The sequence below is a fragment of the Diadema antillarum genome, unplaced genomic scaffold, assembly GCF_040938485.1.
Source record: "Diadema antillarum isolate AM-2024a unplaced genomic scaffold, OU_Dant_1.0 seq00000785_RagTag, whole genome shotgun sequence".
NCBI classification, from domain to species: Eukaryota; Metazoa; Echinodermata; class Echinoidea; order Diadematoida; family Diadematidae; genus Diadema; species Diadema antillarum.
The window spans coordinates 191,134-198,262 of NW_027271673.1; positions in this window are offsets into that span (position 1 = coordinate 191,134).

Here is a 7,129-nt window from a genome sequence, read left to right on the forward strand (position 1 = left end):
GACATTTGACATGGACTTGAACCAGCTTGACGTAATTATACACTGTTTATAGTTGGCAAAATAATGACGATGACATCAAAATCCACAACCGATTAATCTCACAAATCAATGTTTGACAAGGTTTGTCCTCATTGTGCTCATTTTCAAATTGATGGCTAACTTAAGCTCAGTCTGCAAATTTGCGTCTGAAGAAGATATTCAAATGTTGAGTCGAAGCTGACCATAAGGTTTGTATTTTATTCGGATGTGATCTGACGGAACGTTTTTCTCGTAAATCAATTGTTGCTTTATGAAGCGTTGACAAGCGATTGTGACATTTTGAATAATGCAAAGTTATTATGGTTACGATCGGGGTGAACACATGGTTCCATGTTTTATTGTTGAAACATGATTATTCTATACCCGGATACTACTTATGAAACTCATTTATGACCTCTTACAATTTCATTTTTATGCAGCCATATAATCACTGATAACATAAATGCTTTTTTGATTATGTAAAATCAGAAATATTATTGTTCTTCCGCACGTATGGTGAAGTACCAGTATATTTAGTATTCCGGACATCTCTAAGATGCCACGCATTTCTTTGAATCGGACTTTCAATTTAGTACTGCAAGTTATGACATTTCATGCCCATATGCCTCCAAAAACTCAAATACTGGACTATAAGGCTGCATCGGATATACCTTAGCGCCATGATTTGAGTGCTGTGAATCTAACGTCAAGCTGAAAGTGTTGGGATCATTCAAATTCGCTGGAAGAGAAGCCTACGGCAGTTAGTGGCGTCACTGCAGGAAAACGATATAAAGAAATTCTGAAGAGAATCTAAAAATACAAAATCATGTCTTTTATGTAAAAGCGCCTCCTCCTGTGAATTGTTACTGGCATATTCGTGTTAAGGGTTTAACTATCCCGCAACTTTCTGAAAAAAAAACCCCGCAAGGCAATCGCTTTTTCATTACGTTAAAAGATTGGATTTAGGGGAATCGTCTTTGTATTTTCTCTATATTGTTGTTCTGCTGTGACGTTATGAACTGTTGTTGTCTTCTCATCTGTTGATGGCGGCACCAAAACTTAAAAAAAAAGAAAATGATAACTTTTGAACGGATTGTCTGATTTTCCTCTATTTTCACTGATGTGGAATTTGAGGACTGAACTGCTATAAAAGAGGATCAAAAGCTGGTTCACTTTGAAATACGAAGGCAGTGAGATCAACCGAAGATCTCTGGGTACGATGTAAATTGCTTGTTTCTCCACATGTAAGCTTGTGGAGAATTGTTTGAAGTTGTGAGAGATCTAAACTGCCACTTTCTGTGAACTCCCACTTTCGGCGATAGCGGAAGTTTATTATTTGGCAGAGTGTCGTGCGCACTATTGACAACTTCCATGATTTTATCACATTTTCTTTTAATGAATGGGAAGATACGACAACAATCAGATGCTTAATGATACATTGGCACAGGCTGTGACAGGTCTACTCCGACACGTCTTCGATGCGGCGATGATCATTAATTCTTCCGCTCATTATGCTTCATTAGGGATTAAACAAAAAAAAGAAGAAGACAACTTCCGGTTGATGGATGAGAAAGCTCTTCCTCCCCTCCGCGCGCCACAGTCACGTGACCGGAACTCTCGCCTGCCCATTGTGTCTGTTATAGATGTGGCTAGTGTTGTCGTTTTTGGCAATTTGTGAACATGCAAATTACATAACTGATGAAGGTGGTGTTTGTTTGTTTTTTAATTCTACATGGTTCTTGAATGTGAAGGACAAACGTAATTAATTCGCAGCAGAGTGCATTGTTTTTGAGAGGCAAAGGTATGCAATTTATCTTTTGAAATTGCGTGGTGCTACAAAACTTGATTGATAACTAAATTTATCGTCCGCGGTATTGATATGACATCTCATGTCGGTTCTCATTTGGCAGTAACAGCTGATCAGCATCCAAAATTCATTCACCTGCCGATAATCAAATTACCTTTGGCAAATTTGAGCAAATAAATACAACAATCAATTCAAGCTTCTTCTTCTTCTTTTTTGCACGGGAATAACCAACTAAAATTTTCATTGAGTTAACACCCGGTACACTAGGACTAAACAATTAATCAAAATTAGTGTGAATTTTGTCAAGCTTTTATCATCTTTATTGGCCACGTTCACCGTGATGCGGTTTAATTACACACAGAGAGAGACACAAACAAGACTAATGATCAATCGCTTATTTCTTAATTAAGTCATGGTAGAAACATTGTCTATAATACTACATGCATCCATTCAAAGATTTCATCAATTGAATTGAACAGAGAGTACGTTCAGAAGCCCCGGTCGCTTCACACCCCTCCCCCCCCCCCAAAAAAAAAAAAAAAACAAGAAAGAAAACAAAACAAACTAACAAAAGAACGTCGATGGATTCATCTTTGAAAGGCAATGTATAATATATATCGACTTTTATTCTATCGAATATCAGTCAGCTGGTCATCATACATGCCAACGTTTCGATTTGAGGAAGTGGTAAGATACAATGAACCATGTCGGGGTCCGTTCAGTGTGTATTAAAACATATCTTGCAATTTGTCATAGACGTTTCAAGAGGCAAATTATTGTTTTCCCATCTCTGAATCATGTAAACATAACTGTATATTCAGCGATAGCTGTTCCAACGATGATAGTGATAAAAATGAAATATTCACTCTGTTGAATGAGATACGTAGGCCCATCTGTCTCAGCAAAATGACTCCTTTATGAAACGCGCATTGTGTTGAAATATTGTTGGTAAATCATTCACATGGAAGAGGTGTACATAAAAACGCCAACGGTCCGATGGTGGTGACGGAATTAAGGCAAACAGTGCTCGAACTCTTCAAGGTTTCCTTTTAAACTTATTTATTAGTGCGGAAGAAAAAATGAGGAGAAGAAAAGTCAAGCTTCATTGATGACATTGAGGATGATAATGGGGAGGGAAGATCTCGCTCTGGTACCACAATGGACGTCTATACGGAGGTGGACTTGAGGTACAAAGACTTGATCGCGCTCCAACAAGGGGCATACAAACACATATTTTCTTTTCTATTCTTCGCCATTGTGATGTTCTGAAATGCCCTTTATTCGTTTTCATCGGTCAACCATTCATTCGGGGTTTGGTAATCTGTAACCACGCACCCTCGTTCTACCTATACATTGTTGCTATACCGCAAACTTAACATGATATGGATATGATAACACGCATATGGGCAGAGTGCATTTGACCACCATCTCAATCACTGTAAAGCATTGTTCCTTGTCTGTTCCTTGCTCATACAAAGGTGGGTTCCCATTACCAATCAGATCAATTCTATCAAGTCCGATCATCTCTCTCGTCAAGGGAGTTCGGGGCCATCTACCTTGATCGGCATCAGTCCGGCATTCCACACAATTTTTGACGTGTCAAAGTGTAGCGGTTGAGAATGCGAGCGATCGAACAGCGATCGGATATTGATCGAGTCGAGGTCAACATGGTCAAGCTGGTCGGAAATGGTCGTACAGAGATTTACTTTGGCTTTTCCATCTATTGATTTTTCCATCTGTCCGTTTCGGATCATCTAAACTCGACTACGATCTGACGATACGACTGGTTTCCGATCAGCTCTATTTAGATTCGATCTATTTTGATGAACAATGTTACTGCTACACGATAGCTACACGACTGCTGTAGACGGCTACTCGACCACAATTATTTAATTCGCTCACCTTGCATACCTTGACTGCTATTCGACGGCACTCAATCTTCCCGATCCCAACTCAATCATGGACAAGCACACATGACATGCAGATTTAACAGCTAAAAGCTTACAAATGACTGTGACAAGGTACAGATCTTCTAATATCCCATATTCAACTAAAACAAGCTAAATGCTATTGTAGATGTTCAGATTCAGAGAGGCACCGTGGTTGCTAACATTAAGCGAGATGATTATAATGTAGACATCTTCCACCATAACCCTGCAGATACAAATGGCAAGAAAAGGGGGCCACAACTCGCCTCCAACAAACATTCAGTCCTCCATAGGAATAGTGGACACAATTCTGTCAATCACAGTTCGAAACCTCGAATCACTCTTAATAAAACAGTGACATTCATTTTTGTTTACATATTAAAAGTAACGAGAGTATAATCTTAATGAATTCCTTATAGAGCTTTGCGTTTTTGAAAGTTTGTCACGCAATCTCTTTTCGTTGTATAAGCTAACCTTGAGGCAAGACACGAAGGCGTAATATCTGTTGAATGTTATGACATTGCAGACTGCCAAAAAAAGCATTGAAAATGAATTAGTATCCCAAAGAATTCAAGGTTTTATGAACAGAAATCTATGACTGTGTAACGTGAACTCACATGTGCTCATTGTGACTTATTTCCCATGTACTTAAAGGAATTATTTACCATTTGAAACGAAACAAATACGCAGCTTTATAGTACTTCAAAGTAGTTCTTAAATATGAGTTAGGGAAAGAAACAACCAGTGTAAAACAGCTAATCAGTATAATCAATATTAAGTATTGTTGAATATAAGAAATGTGAACAATAGTTATAATAGAATTGTTTGTAGACTGAATTGTCCACAGTAATGGTCAAGTGAGAAAAAACAGTGATATCTTCTTATATTTTAGGCTTTATTGCAAAAATTGTCATATGTAGGATGCTTTGTGAAACAAAATATGACCTACACATATTCTCGAACAGGCATTATTTCAAATCACTGTTCCCAACGGTAAACAGTACCTTGAATTGAACGATGTTTCTGTAAGACAAAAATAAGACTTGCAGAACAAACCTTACGCCTTTAAAAAGATAAAGATTTTATATTCTGATAGGTTTTCGGGCAAAGATATCTACACTATATGGCTGTAATAAATTGTTTTGCTTGTTCAACATTATATTATTGATCATTGCTCATGGGGGGACTGCAACTTGCAAGCCAACCTTTTCAGCATTCCCCTTCATTTTCAACCGCTTTTTTTTTTTTGATAAGGTAAAGTAACAGTATAATGATAGTTTAATTTCTTCATCATGTTTTCAGTTAGTATTTAAGCATGGAGGTACGGTAGCTCCGTGGTATAAAAATGAGCTGCTTTGATTTCGTATAACTATATATATGCAAATGTAACAAAATCTGTACTGCAACTGTACTTTTCTTTGAAGATAAACAAATTGAAATGAAATGATCACAACCCATGCACGATCCGTCTACGACCCCTATACGAGCACGTGAAACAACTTGGGTAGAGAAGGTGTACACATCGTGTAGAAGTTCAGTTGGTGTAGATGGTCTTGTACTGACCGTATGAGGATCGTATGTGGATCCGTGGGATCGAGTTGAGATTGAATTTGCCGTCTACGTCGTGCAGAAGTCGCGAATAGTCGGATGCTGGTCGTAAAAGGTCGAATAGCGATCGGGAACGAGCAAGCATTTGGTCGAGATTGGTCGGGGTAAATGGGGCGATCGAGCGTGGTCGGTCTTAATCGCGTGTATCTTATCGGCAGTGGGAACCCACCTTTACCAGAGCGGCGCTTTTCAAAGTAGATTTTGAGTGACCAGTATACGATCTGCCTAAATTGATTCCCGCTCGTTTACGTAAGGGAGAGGCATTTATACTGATAGATAAACTACTTTAAGAAATAGCAGAGTAGATACGCTAACGTTTCATGGAAGAACAATTCTGGGAGAAAATACCGTCACAAGTATCTTAAAATGCATTACGGACTAAATAAATTGATGCATGCATTAAGCAGTGAAACCTTCAATATATTTCAGACCTTTACCTCATGCACAACACTGCGAAATTAAATATATGTAAGATATTTGATATCATATACAATATTATGGGAGCTACGTGAAAAGGAAAGTTTTGATCTAAAGAAAAAGAGAGAGTATGTGAGAGATCATAGTTTTAAACGACTTTCTGAAAAAAAAAAGCGTATAGAATATGCTAGGCTGTACTCACCGGATCATTTCTCGCTTTAAAGCTGAAGCTCGCTGCCTGGTCCACGAAGCTGCCCGAAACACACACTACGTGCATACACCATACACACATACACGCACGCGCTCACACAAACTCACACCAGCGAGTCGACTTCGGCGTTATGTGAAAGTTCCTGTGGAAATAGAAAAAGAGCCGACAGGGCAGAGAAGTTCGTTAGTCTGACGTCATCACTCGGTCGTCACATGACATAATACGGAACCGTCACCCAATCAGTGTAAGCCGCTACTGACTAATAGGCAAGGTTGTTTGTTTTTGTGTGACCTAATGGTGACAATCACAATACTACTTATAAGTAATTATAGTCTCAAATTTGCAATAGCCGCTTGCCAATCAGAGGGAAAGAAGCGAAACTCAGATTCTGTTGCAGCGAAATCTGCCTTGTATATCTCTGTTTTTATCACGCTTCGGTGGATAAAATTGCTAATACAGTAGTGTGGGCACTTATTTTTTCGTATCTATTGTATTCATAAATTTGTTTTTCTTTCTTTCCCACCTTATCCTATCTGTAGGCCTACACTGCAAAAAGGCCGGTGTTAAATATGAAACACCGAGCTGGTGTCAAATTTTCGGTGCTCATTCATGGTGTTAGATTAATACCTCTGGGTGTCATTTCAAAACATGAAATAGTTTTTTGAATAGTTTCCTGGTAACTGCACTTCTTGTTAATTTTGAACTTCAACAAGACGATAAAGAATTTTCTGATAAAGTACTTGATTTTTGCAAAAATGTGTAAACACATTTACACCACAGTAACACCAGTTGGTGTGGTCTCCTATTGAAGCTGGACGGGTGTTATACCATTGAAATTAACACCACCAATATCAAATCAACACAATGCGGTGTCATTATTGAATTAACTCTAGCGCAGTGTCAAAAATATCACCAGCCACAGTGTCAAATTAACACCACGAAGTGCCAGGTGAACACTTTTTAACACCGTCACGATACATTTTCTACACCTGTGGGTGTGGTCCTCTATTGAAGCTTGATCGGTGTTAGATTTAACATCCATGGTTTTAAATCTAACACCGATGTTTTTACAGTGTACTTATGTCGGCCAATTGTCACTTTACTCATTCATCAGCTTACTTAGGTACATAAATGTAGTAA